This window comes from Rousettus aegyptiacus, unplaced genomic scaffold (assembly GCF_014176215.1).
Source record: "Rousettus aegyptiacus isolate mRouAeg1 unplaced genomic scaffold, mRouAeg1.p scaffold_m13_p_1, whole genome shotgun sequence".
Taxonomy (NCBI): Eukaryota; Metazoa; Chordata; class Mammalia; order Chiroptera; family Pteropodidae; genus Rousettus; species Rousettus aegyptiacus.
In genome coordinates, this window is record NW_023416284.1 from 113,094,303 (window position 1) to 113,116,392 (window position 22,090).

The following is a 22,090-nucleotide window of genomic DNA, read 5'->3' on the forward strand; positions in this document are numbered from 1 at the left end:
CAACCCTTGGTTGATCTCATAGATTGCAAGGACCTTGTCAGCTTTCAATCCCTTATTTAAAAATTTTTTTAAAAAATTTTTTTATGCCTACAGCACCTGGTCTTCCTAGGTGGTCTCCTATCCAAGTACTAACCAGGCCTGACCTTGCCTAGCTTCCGAGATCACACAGGACTGGGCTTATTCAGGGAAGCTTGGCTGTAGATGCATGATGATTTTTAAACTGTTACCAAAATTCTTGCTTATCTGAATAACATTTCTATGGTTATCATAAAAAATTATATTGGGACTATACAAATGTTATTACCAAATTGAAATAATATTAATTTAACATTATAAGTTGATATAGATTAAAATGGATTTACACAATTAGAAATATTTCCTTTTTCGGTAATCAGCATGCCTCTAAGAAATAAAAGTATCTTTTTTGTCAGATTTCAAATATCCATTATATTTTTTTCAGTCTATAATTTACTAGGTTAGTGTTGGTCAGGATATTCACACATAATAAAAAAAAAAAATCCCTGTTTAACAAACAAAATTTGAAAGGGAATATGGTAGTGAGAGAAAAAGTGACCTAGAACAGGATCAGTTTGAGGCCTGGATGGAGACAGACAGGTTTGGATTGATCTCCTAGAAGTAGAATACAATGAAAGATGTTGGTCATGGAAGAAAAACCTTTCCTATCCTATGGAAAATTATAAACTAGATAAATGGTTTATAAGCAAACAAAAGCATGAGCTATAACCTAACATGAATATTATTGTTTAAAAGTATGAAGTTAAATAATTTTACAATCTTTAACTGAGATAAAGAAAATTAGTCACATTTAAAAAATATTTAAAGCCAACTTTCCTAAAGGCACAAAGACATCCAAGATGCATCGGAAATAGATTGTTAATTTAATGTTTCCACTCTAACTGGGAAAAATAGTCAATTAATTAATTGATTATTTTGTTTAGCAAATATGAGCTTATTATATCATGAGAAAGAGGCAAGAACGTTTATAAGGTGAAAAGTAGAACAGCCTAATAAGTACATGGAGATAGTCTTAAGTTCAGTTGTCCAGGCATGCAGACTGTGTAAAGAAAATTAATAGAAAATAGAGAGGAGATCATAAAGACTGACTTGCTAGAATAAAGAAATTAAACTTCATTCTACAGTCAGAAATTTAATGTTTATGAGCTGAGAAGCAACAAAATTAGAATTGTGCTTCAGGAATGCTAAACTTCCAGCAATGTACAGATAGCCTGAATTAGAAAGAGTAAGAAGTATGAATTCAGATTAAAAAGCTCTAACAATAGTTCAGAAGGTGAGAGTGAGGGTCAAATCAAGAATGCTGGCTACAGCTGAAACTTATTGGATTTTGTTAACCAATGTCACCATAAAAATTAAAAATTAAAAAAAAATAAAGGAATGCTGGCAATAGCAAAAGAGAGGAGGGAACAGATGGGAAAGATGTTCTGAACTAGAAGAGAATAAGTAGATTGTGGGTCAAGGTGATGTGAGATTTCAAGTGAAAACAGTAATGTTTTCAAATATGAGTGACCTAGATAATGGAGGTGACAGAAACTAAAACAGGAAACCTGGGAGGAAGAGGGGTTCAGCATTGGGAGGTGATGAAGTAAGTGTGTACATTTGATACGTTGTGCAAATGTGATATCTGTGTAGAAGTAACCAGCAGATGATTAAACATGTATGTGTACACCCATGTGCATGACTATATTTGTATGTATAATAATATAGGGAGAAAATAAAAGACACCATTTTTACTTTTGGCTTTACTGCTTTAGTAATTAGCTAAACTGCTTCTGGAGATTGTAGGTGTATTTCTCTTCCACCAAGTTTATTTACTTTTAAAAGAAAAATACAGTAGTTTTCAAACTGTTGCTAGTCCACAACATTTCCACTAGTCTCTTAACATTGTCACAACAATTTGTTTTGGTAGCCATGGCCATCAACAGTTTAATTTTTGAGTCAAATCTATGCATAAGCTGTATACATTGCCTATTAGTTGTGAATACCAGGCTCAGACAGAGAAAATATGAACAACCTCTATATTCAGCTCACCAACACAGATAATTTGATGTATCTCAGAATTGAGACAGGTAGCAAGTGGAGGGGGTTAGGGGGGAGAGAGAGAGAGGGAAGGAGAGGGGAGGTGAGGGGAGGAGGGGAGGTGAGGGGAGAAGGGGAGTAGAGGGGAGTGGAGGGGAGTGGAGAGAATGGAAAAGAGGAGAGGGAGAGTATAAAGAACCAGAATCATCCTCTTAATATTAGCTAGCTTTTATTGAGCACTACTATGTACCAGGCAATGCTCTCAAAAATACTATTATTATCTCTGTTTTTTTACAAGATGACAGCTGAGACCTTTAAACCTCTTTAAAAGGAAAGCAATTTTCTGAATGTTGCAGTTAGAAATATGTGCTTTTGATGACTGACTCGACTGCTTATTAATTCTAAAACTGAGGCTCTTAAACATATGGCCTGACTCTCAAAAGGTTATAAAAGACTGATTACCACACAGAGGTTCTATCCCTGACTGCCGTGTTTCCCATTTCGCACCTGATTTCTCCTCCTCACTAACTTTGTAGTCTTGAAAACCTTGTTCCTTGAACCCCATCATCCCTGTGACATTCCTTTCACACTACTCTAATGATAATAACGTATAATATGTTTGAGTTCTCATTTGATGTGAGGGCTATTTTTACATGGGTAATCTATTTTAATCCTCCATACAACCCTACAATTATCCTCTTTACAAATGAAGAATCAGAGGCTTGGAAAGGTTGAGTAATGTGTGCAAGGTCACATAGCTAGGAAATGTCAATTTACACTCTGTAACTTCAGAGACCCTTTTCTTAACTTCTAAAATCTACGTAATACAGCTTACTGCCATTGCATTCAGTGCAGTCTTTACACTGGCTCTTTTGTGTATGTGGGTAATAAACTATGTTTTTGCACTTTCCAGTTTTTAAGATGAAGTAGCTACCTATATACACATTGCCCATTAGCCTAACATTATTACATTTTTCCTCTTCAACTTTAAGCTCATGGTAAATTACTAAAAAGGAATAATGGGCATAGACTATTCTTTTCTCCTGACCCTGCTACCACCTGGCCTTAAGTATCTTTCTTCAACCTTTTCTTTGGTTTTCATTAGTCGATCTTTTGTCCCATGTATTGGTTCTTTTTACTTTTCGTTTCTTCAATAACTTGCAAATGCATTTTCAAAGATTAGACATTTACATAATATGAAAATAATCTTTAGTCTACTATAATCAATTTGAGATCACTAATGCAATACCAATAATATAAATAGGAAGTTATCTCAAGCATTAAAAATAATCACAAATTCTGAAAAAGTTAGGAATAAATTACTACAAATAGTAAAGAATTATTACTATAACCATATGAGCATACTATTTTGCTGGTTGAAATGCCTTGAAGGCAATAAGAACGTGGACAAATGAAGGTCAAAATCCAGAGATAAGCCTAAAAAGACTCAGTAGTTTGGTTCAATAAGCTCAAAAGTGGGGGGGATAAAAAACATTAAAAAGTCCCTGGATTGCCACCACTTATGTGCCTGGTCTTTTTATCCGTGGCCCATATGACAGCACAGTCTCATTCAGCTAAACTGCTTTGATTCCGGTTAAGAACTAGAGTACAAAAGGACTTGAATATATGGGAAATTGCTGGGTTCAAGCGTGGGGCAAACAATTGGTATGAAAATAAGGGAAGTTTAAAAGTTCATATTATAAACCAATTTTCCCTCTCCTATTAAAAACTAGTGGGATAGAAAACTGCTTCCAAAGAAACCTCTTTGAAATCACAGCTAGAGATTGCAAACATACTGTTTAGCTGGTAGGCTTACTTTGTCTTCTTTCTATAGCTGAATATAGATTTCTGTTGGATTAGAGTAAAAATACCTCGTAAGGTGCTACACAGTATGAACCTGGTGATTAATGGTATTTTGTGCACATAGAATCTAAAGAATCTTTTTTAAAAAAAAGTAAGCATGGAAAAAATATAAAGGCTTTCTCACTCTCTCATCTTTATGTATTTCACCTCACATCAATAATACAGACAGTGGCAATAAGAATAAAGTGGAATATTAAGTATATATATATATATACATATATATATACACACGCACATATGTATGTGTGTATGTGTATATATATAAAACTTAGACATACTCTTAGATTATCCCACACTGATCTTTGATGATTGTCAGATTTCTTGTATCAGGCCCTGGGTGAATAGGTGTAACATGTATAAAAGCCATTGGTGAATGACTGACTCCGTGTGTGTGTGTGTGTGTGTGTGTGTGTGTGTGTGTGTGCATGCATGCGTCTGTGCATATGTGTGTGTGTATAAATCAGGAATTCAGTTTTGACCATTTATTTGACTCTGACACTTAAAGAGATGTGTAAGTGAAGATGTATATAACATATTTAGTGACAATATGGGCCTGAAGTTCTGAGATATGGTCTATTCTGTAAATATAAATTTTGTAATTAAAGGAAAATTGCTAGTTGAGGCCAAGCAATGGGAGTGAAAGGAATTTCTTAGGGGAAATGAGTAGATTAAGAGGAAAATAAAATGTAAAATCAAGACCTAAGGAATTGTGAGGGAGAGTAAACAGAAAAGGTGACTGAAAAAGAACAGTAAAGAGGCAACTCAGGGAATGCAGTGCTAGAGAAGCCAAAAAATAGTCATTTAGTAAGAGAGTCCTCAATTGTGTAATGAGCTGCTCGATCAACCTGTGTTATGGCAGGACTAGGAAGTGAGGAATTAGAAGTACTAAATTAGAACCAATATAAGAATGCTTTGGGATTCTCAAGAGAATTTTATGAAATGGGATGAACAGAAGTTTAAATGCTATTGGGAGGGTGTGGTAAAACAGAAGAAACTGAAGATACGGGAGCATGAATATTTCATAGTTTCCATAAAAGAGAGAAGGAATACCATCTACTTTTTGTAGGGTTTTTAGCTGCAAAAAGCAAAATTCACTCTCATTGGTGTAAGCAGCATAAAAGAGCTGCACAGGATTGGTCGAGCCATGTTTGTGTCTTAGTTACAAAACAGGTGGAAATTTGAGTCATGTGTTATGTTACAGAGGCAAGTCTCATAGCAAAGTATTTTATAAAATATAGAAAGGATATTTAAAAAGATGTTGGACACCTACTATAGGAGAAAAGAGCCAATGTATAGGTGGAAGAATGGGCCTAGTCAGTAGTTTAGAAATTTCTTCTATGGTAACAGAGAGAAGAAAAAACAAATGGTTGATGATCTAGAAGTCATATTGAGAGATGCCATCTGAGGGCAATAATTTTTCTCAGAAAAATTGAACATAACTTTGCCCTCTGAGGCTGAGGGTAATAGGGAAGGTCTGAATTTTGAGAATTTAAAATAATCATTGTGGAGACTGGGAAAGAGGGTCAAAATACCAATTATATTAATGAACTCTGTAGACGGTTCAGCACAGGTTGATGGGCATGGATTTATAGTGGTACCAATGTTTACAATTAGATGACTTTTAAAGATTAATCAGAGGCCCAGGTAACAACATTGAAAAGACAGATAAAGACGTATTTCAAATTTTGAATAGAGAAGAATGGGAGCTTTGGAAATAATGTAGATGGAGAAGTAGGTAAACACCATGCTTGCTTACTCTCAAGACCACATCAAAATTACAACTAAACTACAGAACACCCATCATTGAAAATCTCCTGAAGTCTTGCTGTACAAAAGTCCTATATTTAAGGACATATAGAAGAAGCTACATTGAGACTGGTAGAAGACGCAGAGACACAGAACAGGTTGGTCCTATACTCACGTGTGGTGGTTAAAAATTGCGAGAGATATCTCGACTGCATGGTCCCTCTTGCAGCGAGGGGTCTCAATCCCACACCAGGCTCTCCAACACAGTGTCCCAGTGTTGGGGGGGCAGTGGGGGGAGAAATCCCCATAACTTCTGGTTGTGAAAACCAGTGGATATTGTGGCTAAGTGAGATGGAGGGCGGCTGGAGCTCAAGGCACTCCTCTTAAAGGGCCCACACATGGACTTCCTCACTGATGGACTCACTCGCTCTGAGCTCCAGGCCTGGAGCAGCAGCTCAAAAAGCACCAGGGACATACGGGGAGGAAATGAATTGTCCAGCTTCAGCGCAAGGGCTGGAGAGGCAGCATTCTCTCAGACAGAAGTGCTGGCAGAATCCATTGTTTCTTTGTTAAGTGCTCCTCCCTCCTCATGTGGAGCTATGCGCAAGGTTGGGGGGAAGGAGGATGGGGGTGAGGTGGGAGGGGGGAGGGCGGGGAGGGGGAAGAGGCACCATATCTGAGTACCTGGCTAGCAACCTGGCTAGCAGTGGTTGCCCTGCCCTGGTGATTCCCTGATACCCTGCCCCACCCAACTTGTGGACCCACCCAAGATACTTCCAGAGCTTTCAATACAAATGGCCAGTCCAAGCTCATGCTGTGGACTTTCCTAAAATCTTTCAAAGGTTCACAAACCCCAAACAAGCAGCATTTGGGCTTGGCATGTCCCGTACCTCTTGCTAAACAGCCCTAAACCCAGCACTAGAGATAGCTGACCTAAATTCCCAGCTGAGTCTTTTCCAGGCACCTCCAAACTCAGCACAGGTGGCAACTATCTCCAGATCACTTTATAGCTCATAACAAGTGACCCTGGTAGGGCATAGGCAGCTGCTGACCTTGGCCCACAACAGAACCTCTCCCAAGGGGCCCAATATACTAGCAGTGAGCTTTGAACCACAACAGAGCACAACCCAACCACCTCATTAAACAACACACGCAAAGAATAGACTTGACAGGCACTAGAGCTTCACTAAGGCAAATCCTACTTCATAGGGTCAGCCCCTACACAATACTCCTCCACCGTGGTCATGAACAATCTTCACATCCAATCAGCCTGAGGGTCAATCCCTTCCATTGACATGCAAACATCAACCAAGATTCAACTACAACAGAGGGCATGCAAAATCCATACAAGGGACACACCTGGATCATCCGGCTCAGGTGACTAGAGAGAATGTGTTACTGGGCTCCACAGGACATCTATTATATAAGGGTACTCTACTAAGACTGGGAGACATAGCAGTTTTACCTACACAGAAACAAACACAGGAAGTCAGCCAAAATGGGGAGACAAAGAAACATGTACCCAATGAAAGAAAAGAACAAAGCTCCAGAGGAAGAACTAAACAAAATGGAGACAAGCAATCTACCAGGTACAGAGTTCAAAACCCTGGTTATAAGGATGCTCAAGGCCTTCAGCGAGAACTTCAATAAAGAATGGAAACATAAAAATAGAGATAAAAAACATAAAAAAAGAATCAGTCAGTAATGAAGAATATCATAACTGAAATAAAGAATACATTAGAGGGAATCAATAGCAGATTAGGTGAAGCAGAGGCTCTAATCAGTGATTTAGAAGATATGATAGCATAAAACTCCTAATCAGAACAGCGACAAGAAAAAGAATCGAAAAAAATGAAGCTAGTTCAAAGGGCCTCTGGGACAACATCGAGCATACCAATATTTATATCATAAGGTACCAGAAGGAGAATAGAGAGAGCAAGAAATTAAAAATGTATTTCAAGAAATAATGACAAAAACCCTCCCTAATCTGGTGAAGGAAATAGATAAGTCCAAGAAGTAAAGGGAGTCCTAAACAACATAAACTCAAAGAGGCCCACACCAAGACACATCATATTTAAAATGCCAAAGGTTAAAGACAAAGACAATCTTAAAAGCATCAAGAGCAGTTACCTACGAGGGAGCTCCCATAAGACTGTCAGTTGATTTCTCAACAGAAACTTTGTAGGCCAGATGAGATTGGCATGAAATAGTCAAAGTGATTAAAAGCAAAGACCTACAACCAACATAACTCTACTCAAACTATCATTTAGAATTGAATGACAAAGAGTTTCCCAGACAAGAAAAAGCTAAAGAATTTCTTTAAGAAGAGAAAAAAAAGATTATCCAAAGAAACCTAAAACACTTCTTTGTAGGAATATGTGCATCTATATGTTCATTGAATCATTATTTACAATAACCAGGTTATAATGGATGAATGGATAAAGAGGTAGTACATATATACAATGAAATATCACTCAGCCATAAAAATGAATAAAATTTTGCCATTTGCAACAACATAATGGACCTAGAGAGTATTGTGCTGAGTGGAGTAAGTTAGAAATAAATGCCATATAATTTTGCTTATATGTGGAATCTATAGAACAAAATTAACAAATAAAACAGAAAAATAGACTCATAAATACAGAGAATATTTGATAGTTGCCAAATGAGTGTGGATTGCAGTGATACAGATAGGAATAAGAAATACAAATTGGTAGTTACAAAACAGTCATGGGGATGTAAAGCATAGCATGAGGAATGTAGTTGATAATATTGTAATAACTATGTATGGCATCGGATGGGTACTAGATTGGGGAGGTTACTTCGTAAGTTATATAAATACCTAATCGCCATGTCGTACATCTGCAACTAATATTGCATGTCAATTATAACTGAAAAACAAACAAAATATATATTAATAAAGCAATGTAAATGTGAAAAAAATTCAGTGAGAAAAGGTGAAACCATTTTCTTTGGTATGGGTCCAGTAAGATACCCCACATATTAAAACCTAAGAATTTCATAAAAAATTATCATCGAGATTTAATAAAAAAGTTATTGGAGACCGAGTAGCTTATTATACTATTTCTATTACTTTCTGCATATTTTAGAGTACATAATAATAATATTTTAGCGATGTGTACTAATTTAAAACTGAATTTATTTGCTGTCTTTTTATTATTAATAGAATTTAGTGAAATAAGTAGTAAAATAATTGTTTATTGATTTCTATTAAAAGAGTTTTAAGTACACAAGCAAGACTTAGAGGAAAAAAAATACAACACAAACACACACCCTCCTTGGATGAATCGGATAAAATTCTATACACCTGCCACATGGCAGATTCCTCATAATCTATTCTGTAGAGGATGAGAAATTAATTATCCTAATTCCTCATCTTTAAAAGTCAGATTTCCATATTTCAAAAAAGGGAAAAAAGACAGTATAATTTATATATTGTTGCTATTTATTTTTATTGAAAACTTATTAAATCAATGTTTTTAAATGCGGGCAATTTAGAATTAAGGACATAGAAGACAAATTTATAGACATGTAAACATCACCGTATTATTGTTATAAATGCATTAGTATGGTGCACAATACATCTCAGGCAAAATATTAGGTAAATCAGTCAACTTATTTGCTTAACAGATAAAAATGGCAATATTGCTTGCACACATAGATATATATCATTCATTGTTAGATATAATTTGTTAATTTTGAAAGTATTGCTTTTAACTGTAAAACATATTAAATTAAATATTTATAAAAGTTAAAAAATAAGAACGAGAGGTTAATAATATTAGAAAGATACCTATTATAGATCTATAAATGCCAACTAAGTTTTCATAGCCATACACTGCCAGTGCCTAATGCTATTGTAATGAAACCTGGAGTGTACTTGAGCCATTAGTATCTGCACATAAGCAAAGATATTTATCTCCATTATATATCCTGTATGATTTGACTTGGCCTATTATTCCAACCTGTCAAGGTTTTTTGGCTTTGATTTTGTCATCCTTCATACTCACTTTTCTTCCAGTCTTTGTTTCACCTGGAAATTTGATAAAAGGACTACATTTCCATCCCAGTAATTGATGAAAAAGTTGAACAGGACAGGACTAATTATATGGCCATATAATAAGCTAAAAAGAGAGTCACCCAAATGCTTAGCTAGGTAGATTTTAGTTATCCTTTTCTCAGTAAAAGAACCACAGGATTTTATAGTTATTCCACTTCCCCTACCTGCAAATTCTTGCAAGGGAGAGCAAGCTGATGATCAAGGAAATTAAGTGATTTTTCCAAAGTTATCAACTAGGTGGTAAAAATTCAGAATCAGAACTGAGTTTTCTGATAGCCAACCTTGGTATTGATGGCTCTTCATACATAGTTTCTCCTTTCCCTTATATGAATTAGGTTCTTTTCAAATTCAAAGGTTTTCTACATAGTAAGTAAATTTTATTTTCTATTAATGAACCTAGGATAAGATTATTAAGTCTTCAGGCAAATTTATTCTCTATTTTTTTTTTTAGCAATTTTTTTTGATGCAACTGTTCCTGTGAATGAGGTCCCAGGGAGAGTATTACATTCACATAATGTGTCTGTCCCCCAAGGTAATAGTCAGGAGATAAATATTGCATTGGCGTCATGACAGTGAAAATGCAAATTAAACTAATTTTTGAGTTCAGTAATTATAAAGCAAATTTTGATTCTGTTTGTTCCTTAAGGCTATGTTGATTGGAAACTGCAAACTGTCTCTGTAGCTATTGACTGATAAAAAATAAGCATTCACCCACAGTTAACTTTAAAATTGTAATATAATATACAAAGGCGATTTGAAAATATTTTCCAATCTTTGTTTAATTATAAATAGTTATGGTAATATGTAAACATTTATGAGTAAATCTCTCTTTCTTTCAACTGGAAAAAAGTTAGAATTTAGATTTAAGAATGGTTTCATTTTCATTTAATCATTGCAGTACTATAGCATACGCTTTGGAAGCCATTTTTGGTTTGAATTTTAGATACAAAATAATAGTTGTGACACTTGGAGAGGGTTATGTAGTATTTTTTAGCTTCAGTTTACTCATATGTAAAATGAACAATGTATTACCTGTCTTATAGGGCTGTGAGAGGTAAATAACTATATGATGTCTGTAAAGTGTAAAGAATAATTCCTATTTTGTGGTATTCATTCAATAAGTGGGAGATATAATTTTTGAGTTCCTAGAATGAGAAAAAGTGGGAAAAACACATGAAATCTGTTCTCTTCTTCTGGATAGAGTTTGTTTCATTTATAAATTTCACCATGGTAACCATCTAGAGATGCACTGGAATTTTGGTATTATAATTTATATTGTAAAATGTTATTATGATGACTATATTCTTTTGTATATGAGCTGCTAACTGTGAAGATAGTTCCTTGTAGTCTTGTTTAAGAATGGCTGTAAAAACACTAACAGTAATCTATTGTTGTCAAGCAGGTTGAATCCGCATACTTCCTGTTTTGGTAAGTAAAATTTTATTGGAGCCATGCCCATTCATTTACATATTGTCTATGGCTGTCCTCACACCTCACGGATACAAAGGAAGAGCCAATAGTTGTGACAGAACCTGTATGGCCTGCAAAACCTAAAATATTTACTGTCTAGCCCTTTGCATAAAATGTTTTCCAGCCTCTGTTCTACTTGACTAAAACCAGTAAGGCTGTGAGAAGAAAAGGTATAAACACTTCAAAATTTTCTCTAGAAGATACCACGAGCTAGATTTGGAAAAATGTTGACATAACATATGAAATTCTAGACTTTACTAAAAGAGCTGTTATGATTATTAAAACTTTCCTTTGTCTATTTTTTTTAACATCTGCTATTATACCTTTTTCTAAAAGGTAGAAATATTTTTAATGTTTATTGTTGCTTTATTAGCTTCATTCTTAATAATGCCTTTCTAAATTAAAAAAAAAATACCCCCATATTTAAACACTAACTTTTTTCCTGTAAAATACAGCATTTCTTATTAACATGAAAACTTTTATATATTTATGATAAAAGTATATTAATAAAACAGGCAATGGGATAAGAATCACTTGTTTAACAAATGCTTTATACATGTGTATATCACTAAGTGACAGAATTACCCCAACTGAGATATAAGATGTTTTAAAGAATCATCTTACTGTGTGCATATTCGGTGAATTGAATTTTCTTTTTCATATGACTTATAGAATTTATTTTTATGTTACTAAACTGGTTTTCCTTGATATTCAAGTTATAGCCCAGCATTTGAAGAAATGTGAAAAAATATAGTGACTTGGGCTTTCATCCATACAATGTCAAAATCTAATTAAAAGACTGTTTTCCCTGAAGTAACTATTTCATAGAGTATATTTACATAATATTAAAATAATTAGTGTAATCAGTAAACTTGGTCAACAAAATTAGCATAATTTTGGCTTGATAGATGTACTACTTGATTGATTAAATTTTCTGCATTTTCCTGATGTCCATTTTAATAGTGCATAGTTATAATCACTAAAAGTCACACACAAAAAATGTTACCAAGACTATTAACTTCCTAGGTCACATTCTTTTAAACTAGTAGAGAATATGGAGACAATACAATATATTAATGTGTGACCTAATTTTGCCAAACAAATGCTTAAACACATTAATTTGTGAATAATTTCATTAATTAAATTGTGCTCAATTTATTGCATTCCTCTTCATGCCAGTAACTAAAAATGTAAAAATATCTTTTCTCTGAGGAAACTCATAATATAGCAAAACTTAGAGTACAGAAATACCTCATTTTATTGTGCTCTGCTTTATTTATTCCACAGATGAATTTTTAACAAATTGAAAGCAAGACCCTCCACCAGCAAAAAGATTATGACTTATTTTATTGCAATACTCACTATATTTTAGTGGTCTGGCACTGAACCCACAATATATCCAAGGTATGTCTGTATATCAAAGGTTATAGACACAGAGTTAATTTTTGATGCATCTTTTTATTTCTAAAGGAAGTAGAATTGTTTATAAAGGGCATTCCAGGTGGAAGGCACAGCATAAGCAAAGCAAAAGAGGTGTGTGGAACTGCACTAGATAACAGACTTTACAATCTTGCATGTAAACCATCTCATAGGTAAAAGCATATCTTATTTTCCACTGTAGTTGCACAGCTTTTCGTTTGGGGCATTACAAAATTAACCTTTTTCCATGATTCACTTTTTATGTCTAAATTTCCTTTAAGCTTCGTTTCCACAAAACATTTAACAAAATAAAAATCTCATTACTGCTTTAACATTATAATTTAGACCTGAGTAAATTATTAATATGTTCAGTCATTTTTTAAAACTCATATCTTCTTAGACAATGCAAATAACAACCAAACAATGACAATCAAAAGCTTACTAAATCAAACTAATTTTTGAGATCTTCCTATAGTTAAATTTTAATGAAATCAAATAAAAAGGTAGAGAAGAAGAAGATAACAGAGATCAAAATCTTTTAGAAATGCTACACGATCGTAATTGAAATTTTACTCCCTGATGGGTTCTTAAGCCTTTGTATGTATTTTTATATTTATTTTCAAATCTAGAAATAGAAATAGGATTCAGGAGAATACATAACAGTGTTACTAAGGTAGCAATTATTGGATATTACTATGTAGAACATACTATAACAGATATTTTATAATTTTTATTATATTTAGTCATCTAAGTATGAGCATATTAGTTTTCTATTGCTGCTTAACAAAATACTACAGACCTAGTGAATTAAAATGAGACAAATTTATTCTTTCAGTTTCCATAAGCTGGGTCCTCTGCTTAGGGTTTCACTGGGATGAAATAAAAATGTTGGCAGGGGCTGTCATTTCTTCTGAAGCTCAGGGTCCTCTTTCAAGTTCACTGGTTATTAACACATTAATTTCCTCTCAGATGTAGTAGTGAAATCCTTTCTTTTTCCTGCTGGCTGTCAAAGAGAGACTGTTCTCAGCTTCCACAGGCTACCCACAGTTCCTTGTCAGTGGCCCCCAGAAGCAGATCACAACATGAATGTTTGCTTTCCTCGGTATCTGCTGAACTGCATCTCTCCAGCTTTCCCTCTAGTCAGTTACAACCCAGTCTGATAAAACAGCACAATCACAGGGGTGACAATGCCATCACCTTTTGCCTTATAACATAACCTAATCAAAGAATGACTCATATTTACAGGTTCCACCCACGCACAAGAAGAGGGGATTATACTGGGCAGGAACACCAGGGGCAGGAATCTTTGGGGCCATCTTCGAACTCTGCCTACCACAGTGATATACATATCATTTTGATTTTACCAATTAAAGAATTAGGCCTTAGAAAGGTTTAGTGATTTATGTAAATTCATACTGCTAACATGTGGCAGGGCTAACAGCCATCTAATTAAAAGACAGGGCTCATAGCCATTATGTTTCACAACCTCTCTAGGCCTAATAGTACAGTCATTAAATTTTCCTTAATATAGTTAATCCTCTTTCTTAGTTCCAACTCTCAAGTCTGTTCAGAAGACTTTCAAATTTATATCTGATGCCTTGCTTGAGCTCCTAGCATCTTCTCTTAGCATCTTCTGCAATTTTATTTTTTATGAGCCAGTTCAAATTCAACTCATCCAAAACCAATTTCAAGAAATTACCCCTCCTACAGTTCCAAATTCTATTATGTGCATCACTTTTTGTCTTGCCCATATTGCCATCTTTTTACTTTCCTCCATGCTGCTGCATCATGGATTAATTCGAGGCTGATATCCCAGTACATATTATGGAACTTGTCTGTGGACCGGGCTCAGTCAATACCTGTTTTTGTTTGGTATCCATGGCTAATTATTTCATTTCTTAATTTGAAATATGTCTGATATCCATCTGTTTTGCTTCGTTCTCACTAGCATTATGTTTAGTAATGATAATGTGTGATTTTTTTTTTTTATTTTGGAGGGCGTAAGCATCCTTTTGTAATCATTTAGTAAATATATCAGTGGTTTTCCAAATGCTGTAAACATGCATAACTTTTACCCTGCTTGAGGTAGCATTTTGAGTGCATTTAATTTACTTAAAGAAGTCAAATCCAGTAGTAAAATTTAGTAAATAAAAATGAATTATAGAAATACTGACAGCAATCTAAGATTAGAAAACACATTTTAAGTATTGAATTAATATCAAATATGTTGGATTCACTTTTATAGCATAAGCATTTTTCCCCAGAGGAATGCTACTTTTAAAAAAAATTTATTTTATTATTGTTTTCAAGTATACAGTACATTGGTTAGACATTTATATAGTTTATGAAACGATCCCACTGATTACTCTATCTTCCCTCCGGTCCTACGCCTAGCCATTACATTACTGCAGACTGCATTCCTTATGCCGTGCTCTCCGTCCCTATGACCGTCTATCAACTACTAATTTGTGCTTCTTTAGCCCTATACTACTTCCTTTCAGCCCCCTCACTCCACCTCTCTGGCTGTCACCAGATTGTCCTCTATTTGTGAGTCTGCTTTCGATTAGTTTGTTCCTTTTGTTCCTTAGATTCTGCGTATAAGTGAAATCATATGGTATTTATTTCCCTCTGTCTGACTTATTTCACTCTGTATAATAACCTCTAGTTCTGTCCATGTCATTGCAAATGATAGCATTTCATTTTTTTTATGGCTGAGTAATATTTCATTGTATATATGAAGCATAACTTCTTTATCTAATCATTTGTTAATGAACATTTAGGTTGCTCCCACACCTTGGCTATTGTAAATAGTGCTGCCATGAACATAGGGATGCATAGATCTTTATAAATTACTGTTTCAGTTTTCATTGTATAAATACCCAGAATGCTACTTTTTAAATAATTGCTTATGGATATGAGTTAGTAAAGTAATACCTTGGCTATGCTGTATAGCTCTAGATTTTTGAGTACCTATAGGGACCCTCTGAGTTTAATGTTAGCTGATATGAATAAATACACCTGATATGAATAAGCATTCTATGGTATTAAGAAAGAGCATTTGAGAGTGGAGAGCCACAGTGCACCTTTGTTTTCATGTCATCTCTAGTTTGTTGTCGTGTGACCTTGGGTAAGATACTTAATCTCTCTGTGTCTTGGATTTCTTTTCTTCCTAAAAATGAATAATAATAGTAGTATCCAGTTATAAGACTGAAAGGAATTAATATTTAAAGAATTTAGGACTTTGTTTGATACTTTGTAATCACTATATAAATAAACTAATAAATTAATATAATATTTTGGATATGTTAAAGACTCTTTCTAGACTATAGTTCTAAAAAGAATATAGGTCTAGTTTAAGGATCTTTAAAAATATCCATCTAAAAGCATTCCATTTATGCTGCAAAAATAATGTAGAAACTTTTATCAATAATTAATTACCCAGGAGAAGAAATAGAGATGTTTGCAAAACAGTTTTTAGAAATAGAAGAAATGAAGTCTCGTACTATTAGTAATATTATATTAAAATTACTATATTATCTTTTATTATTTTCTATTATTAATTTTCTCACATCAGGTCTAACGTTCATCTGGAAACAAATTTCTTGAAATGCTTTCTCTTTCAGTAGAAAAAAACTTCAGGAATTTTATCATGGTAGTTTAATTTCTCTCAACAACAGCTGTAGTTAAACACAGCAGCAGAAATCAAATCTGTTCGTACATAAGAAAAGAGACTGTGGCACAAAAAGTGAGATACAGACTTGATCTGAACTTTTTAGCAACCTTGGGTTAGGAGAGAGACAGCTTTATCGTTCCTAACTGCCAGCTCTGGGCTTGATGTGAGTTGGGTATTTTCAGATTAAATCAAAAGGCAAAAATTGGGTCATAAATCCTATGGAGCTCTGTTCTGGGAAATAGACTGGGAAACAAAGTGAGATGGCAGCCAGGAGTGTAGACCCTAGGGCTTGGCAAAAACAAACAACAAGATATAAATACAAAATCAAAATTGATACAATTAAATTACAGAGTGATTTCAGTCTCAAGATCCCCATTCAAAGAGTGTACCTTTGGTTTAAAAGTTACCCACAGCAAAATTTCTTTGCAGAGTTCCCATTTCCAGGATCTGCTGAAAATTCTTTCCTTGGGCTCAGCAAAGCCAAAAGGGATTTGTCAAAGTTTTCTAATTTTGCAACCACTAGATAAAATGATAAGGCAGCTGGGTCACTAGAAGGCAAAGCATCCAAACCAGGATTTTGCTGGCTTAAAGAAAATAAAAATGATGTATAAAATAGCAAGCCCTGTGGAAAATATATAAAGAAACGTAAGGGGAAAGTGTACAGCTATAAAAGATGTTTAAAGCAAGGAATCTCCTAGTGTCTTATTTTCACTTGAAAGCTATGGCCAGGAGCAAAGATTCACTTTATTTTGGCAGGTTAGAAATATCTCGCTAGTTCTTATTTTACTCAAAATAAGTATAAGAAACAAAACATATTGATAATATGAGGTTCTTCTTACTATCTACCCCACATTCTGGCCTTTCCCTAACACTTGAATCCTCCTACTCCCTTCTATCTTATTTCGTCTCTAGGGGAAAGTTTTGAAAGCTGGCTAGGAACAAATGAAAAGTAAATTCTCCCTGATAAATGTTAAGTATATTGCTCTAAATATCCAGTACGACATATATATTTGACCTCTGCGGGGTGCGAACCAAATATTTGTTGACTGAGTGATCATTTCCACAGGCCTGCATTTTAACACAATATTTAATATCAGTGTAACTGCAATTCATTGCAAAACAAATGTTCATGGCACATATCATTTAAAAAATAGTCTAGGTTTCCTCTGGACCATGAGTTATGAATTATTCAAAGAGCTTATCATAGAGCATGGATAGCTATTTTCTTATGTAAGGTGTTTCCAGAAGCTGTATCAATGACAATAACAGCAATTTCTTGCTTGCTGGTATGTAGAAATAACTCATTTTATCATGTATATAAAACTCTTTAAATATTCAAATATAATCAGAAATTCAAGTTAACATGACTTTATCACAAAAGATGATGAGAGGAGGTCAAAGAAGAGAAAGAGATGTTGAGTAGCAGGATAGAGCTCAACAAGCCGATTTAATCTCAGACCCTAGTGGTATTTGGGTTTATACCTCAGGGGACAAAAACAACTTTGCGCAATGAAGGATGGGCTAGTCCTATATAAAAATTCTTTTCTTTAAGACAGTGGTTAATATTGTCAAACATTCTGGGTTAAATTCATATATATTTTGGAATATGCTTTTTGTGCCATAAGCAGGATAGACTCTGACGCCAAACTATGTAGAGACTGATGATAGTACACATTCCAAGGGGTAATGAAATGTTTAATACTCATCTAACAAGGCTCCATGGGGATAAGAATTTGCAACCAAATGTCTCGACAGAGCAGAAAAAGGTTCCTGTCTTGGCTGGGGTGGTTTGTGGGTGGGGCTGGACTGAAGGTTCCCATGTGTGGGTCCGGGCTTATGTGGTTTGAATTTTCCACTCTTTCAAAAAAAAGGGCACCAATGCTTTCTTATCGGAATCTCTATATATGAGGCAGAAAGAGAAGAGAGAAGGGTGAGGTTTAAAAACTGTCAGAAAACATCAGAAAATGGAATCAGACCCTTTGTTATCATATTCAGTATAAATTGCCAGTTGGTGTGTACATATTTGCATTACTCTGTTCTACGTCAGATTACTTAAGTCTCTAATATTTGGGTACTGCCTACATTCTAGCATATTTTCTCATGATATCTGGCTATTTATAGTTATTTCAAGGTGATGCCACCAAAATATCATGTTTTACACTTCAAATGCCTTAATGTCTTATTTTTCCTGTCAGCTCAACCGTCCCACTCTCTACCAGCTCCATCACTCTGCCCTTTCCTAATTATTCGTCTTTCAAAAAACATTTTAAGTATCCTTTTCTGTAAAATATTTCCATAATCATTTACGTCCTTGTCGATTTCTATATGTAGTTTTATTTCTTAATCCCAGAAACAAATGATGGTAATAATTGTTCAATAATTTAATGATAATATGTTTATTAATTTATGCAAATATGTGTTGAGTGTCTGCTATATGACAGATGCTGTTCTAGCTTCTGAATAGGAAAAAGATTCTGTATCAGATTCAGGTATGATGACTGTAATAGCTTTCATAATAGGAGAGCAACTTTATGGAAGTTTTCTTACATAAGATATATTAGAGTTTAATTTTGAATGATAAATATTTATTCAAAATATTAAATCTTTCCTTCTCTATGACATACAAATTAAAACTCTGCACTCTTAAACACCATATAGTTTATTACTATAGAACCTAAATAATCTATTATTTGTTTTGTTTGTATCTACATTTTTTTTTTAAAGCTTAAACAGATTCAACATCAGTTATATGGAAGGAAAAAAAGTCAACTAATTTACTTGAACAACATTTTCTGTGTATGATTCTTAGACAAGTGGTTTTTCAAATAGTAGTAACTATATGACACAATAAAAATTACTTACAATCACCTAAAAAATTGTGAGAAAGTAAGCTGCGAAAATCGATTTTCAATGGTGATGCTTTTTACCAAAAGGTTCCGCTTTGCTTGGGCCAGATTCTTTTCCTTTTTTTTTTTTCTTTTTAATATTCTACAACTTAGATAATTTCTATTCTCTACAGATTTGTTTTTTCTGTGTTCACAACAATTTCTCTATATTTTTATTTATTTAGAGAAAATAAAAATTTATAAAAATGTTTACATTTACTTTCCTTTATAGTTCACATTAAATAATTGTTTCTATTGAAAATGTAACTCAAACTTTTGAAAATGATGTAAACTATATTTATGGCTCAATACATAGAAAAATAGTTTAAAAAATCAATAGAATGAATAAACAAATGTATCTGCATACCACACTCAAATGAAATACACTGAGAGAAAGCAGTGATGAAATTGTTTCAAAAAAGGCCTTGATTATCACTGAGAGCATGGAGATCACTGTAATTTATGTATAATATTGAAAAATAATTAGAAAGTTTAAACCCACCAAAGAATTATGTCTTAAAAAAGTGATCTTGACATTTCGACATAATTTTAACAAAGGATATGATATATAATAAGTCAGAGATTAAACAGGTATGTGCAATTATGAAAATTGGTATCTAAATATTATTTGACATTATAGAACAAAATATTGACCCTATATGAGATCTATACAACTAGGCGAAGGGCTATTGAATTTAGAACATCTGAAGAGCTTCACTGAAAACAACTTACTCCAATGTAATAGTACCTTCTGCTGTGTACAGAGCTTATTACATGGCTACAGGTTCTCACCTGAGCAGTATAATCTTTTATTTTTAGCTCTTTGGATGTTTCAATTGCATTTCTAAAAATAATATTTTCTTTGCACGTGCAATTTTGTGCATCATTGCTCCTAATTGCATCTTTAAAATGCATGCCGTGAATATTTAGCCCTAAAGCATACCATGAACTTTTTAAAATGGAGCATGCTTTGATTGCTGTGACTTCTTAATTTTCTCCATGAAATGAATATCCCTCATGTATATAGTATGAAATGAACAATGCTGAAGGAAGACTATCCCCCAGATGGCCTGTTCGGTTATAATTCTCATAACATGCATATTCAACAAAAATGAGGTCATGCTTATCACTAATCCCTAGGCAATCCCAAGACAGCAGAAACATAAGGGCTATCAACATTCCAGGATCTTGTGAGTTTGTAACTGCAAGAGGGGAATTTTCTACTTTCTTCAATAAAGTTTACTTCAAGAATTTGTTATAAAGGATACAATTCCTGCTTTTGGTAATCTATATAGCTCTTTCAGTGATGTCCTATTCATTTATTTTTCTTAACTCTTAAAATGGTATTTGTTTATCCATTCAAAAGATATTTATTGACCACCTCCTAAGCAACAGGCTATGTTAAATGCTTATAGTTTTTTTTTTCAAGTACAGTTGACACTCAATATTATTTTATCTTAATTTCAGGTGTAAAACTTGTTGGTTAGACATTTATATGGCTTATGAAGTGATCCCCTATGATTAGTCTAGGACCCACATGGCACCATATATACTTCTTACTATATTATTGACTATGTTTGACTATGTTCCCCATTCTGTATTTCATATCCCTGTGACTATTTTGTAGCTATCAATTTATACTTCTTAATCCCTTCCCCCTTTTCACCCAGCTCTCCAAGCCACTTCCCACCTGGCAATGATCAATTTGTTTTCTGTATTTATGAGTCTGTTTCTGTTTTGTTTGTTCTTTTATTTTGTTCTTTAGAATCCACATATAAGTGAAATTATATGGCATTTGTCTTTCTCAGTCTGATTTACTCCATTTATTATAATGCCCTCAAGGGCCATCTGTGTTGTCACAAATGGCAAGATTTCATTTTTTTTTTTTTTTTTAAGGCTGACTTGTTCCATTGTATATGTGTACCACATCTTCTTTATCCAATCATCTGTTGATGGGCACTTGGATTGCTTCCACATCTTAACAATTGTAAAAAGTGCTGCAATAAACATAGAGGTGCATATATCTTTTCGAATTAGTGTTTTTGTTGAATGCTTATAGCTGAGTGTATGTAAGGATCTCATAAAAAATAGTAAACAAGTAAATAAACCAAATGATTATCCATTGTGATATGTGCTATGAAAAAAAAAAAAATACCAGGCTGAGATGAAGAATAATAGCAGAGTCAGTAAAGCTCTTGCTGAGGGATAGTATTTAAATTAGGAAATGAAGGATTAATTATAGTGGTTAGGCAAACTATAGCCCGCTGGCCAAATACTTCCACTGCCTAATTTTGTAAATAAAGTTTTGTTTGGACATAGTCACACCCATCTTTTATGTATTGTTTATGGCTGCTTTTGTACCACACAGGCAGAGTTGAGTAATTGCAAGAGAACAGTATGGCCTACCGAATTTGAAAATCATTACTATCTGGCACTTTACGAAAAAAAATTTTCTGAGCCCTGGTAGAAGGTCTCATCCATTCAAAGAATGGAGAAGAAGCTTTTCATAGAGATGGGATCATAAGGACAAAGAAGTAAAAAGACAAAAGAAAACAAAACTCATGGTATAGTAAAGGAATTGAAAGAAAGGCAAGTAGCAAGAGGTGAAGTAGGAAGGGATGGTGGGAGCCAGGTTACCCTGAGGCTAGGAGGTTGTGGCAAGCAGTTTGATTTCTAATTCTCACTATTACAGAAAGCTAATGGAGGGTTTTAAGAGGGGAATGACATGAACTGATTTATTGTCCAGAGATTTTATAACTAATTCTTATGAGGTACTTAATACGTGTACATTATAAGTAATTTATATTCCTGAATGATGTAATTATTACATATTATGAAGTAAGTACTATTATTTTCCCGTTTTACAAAGAAAAGCTTGTAGCTTGTTCAACATGGTAT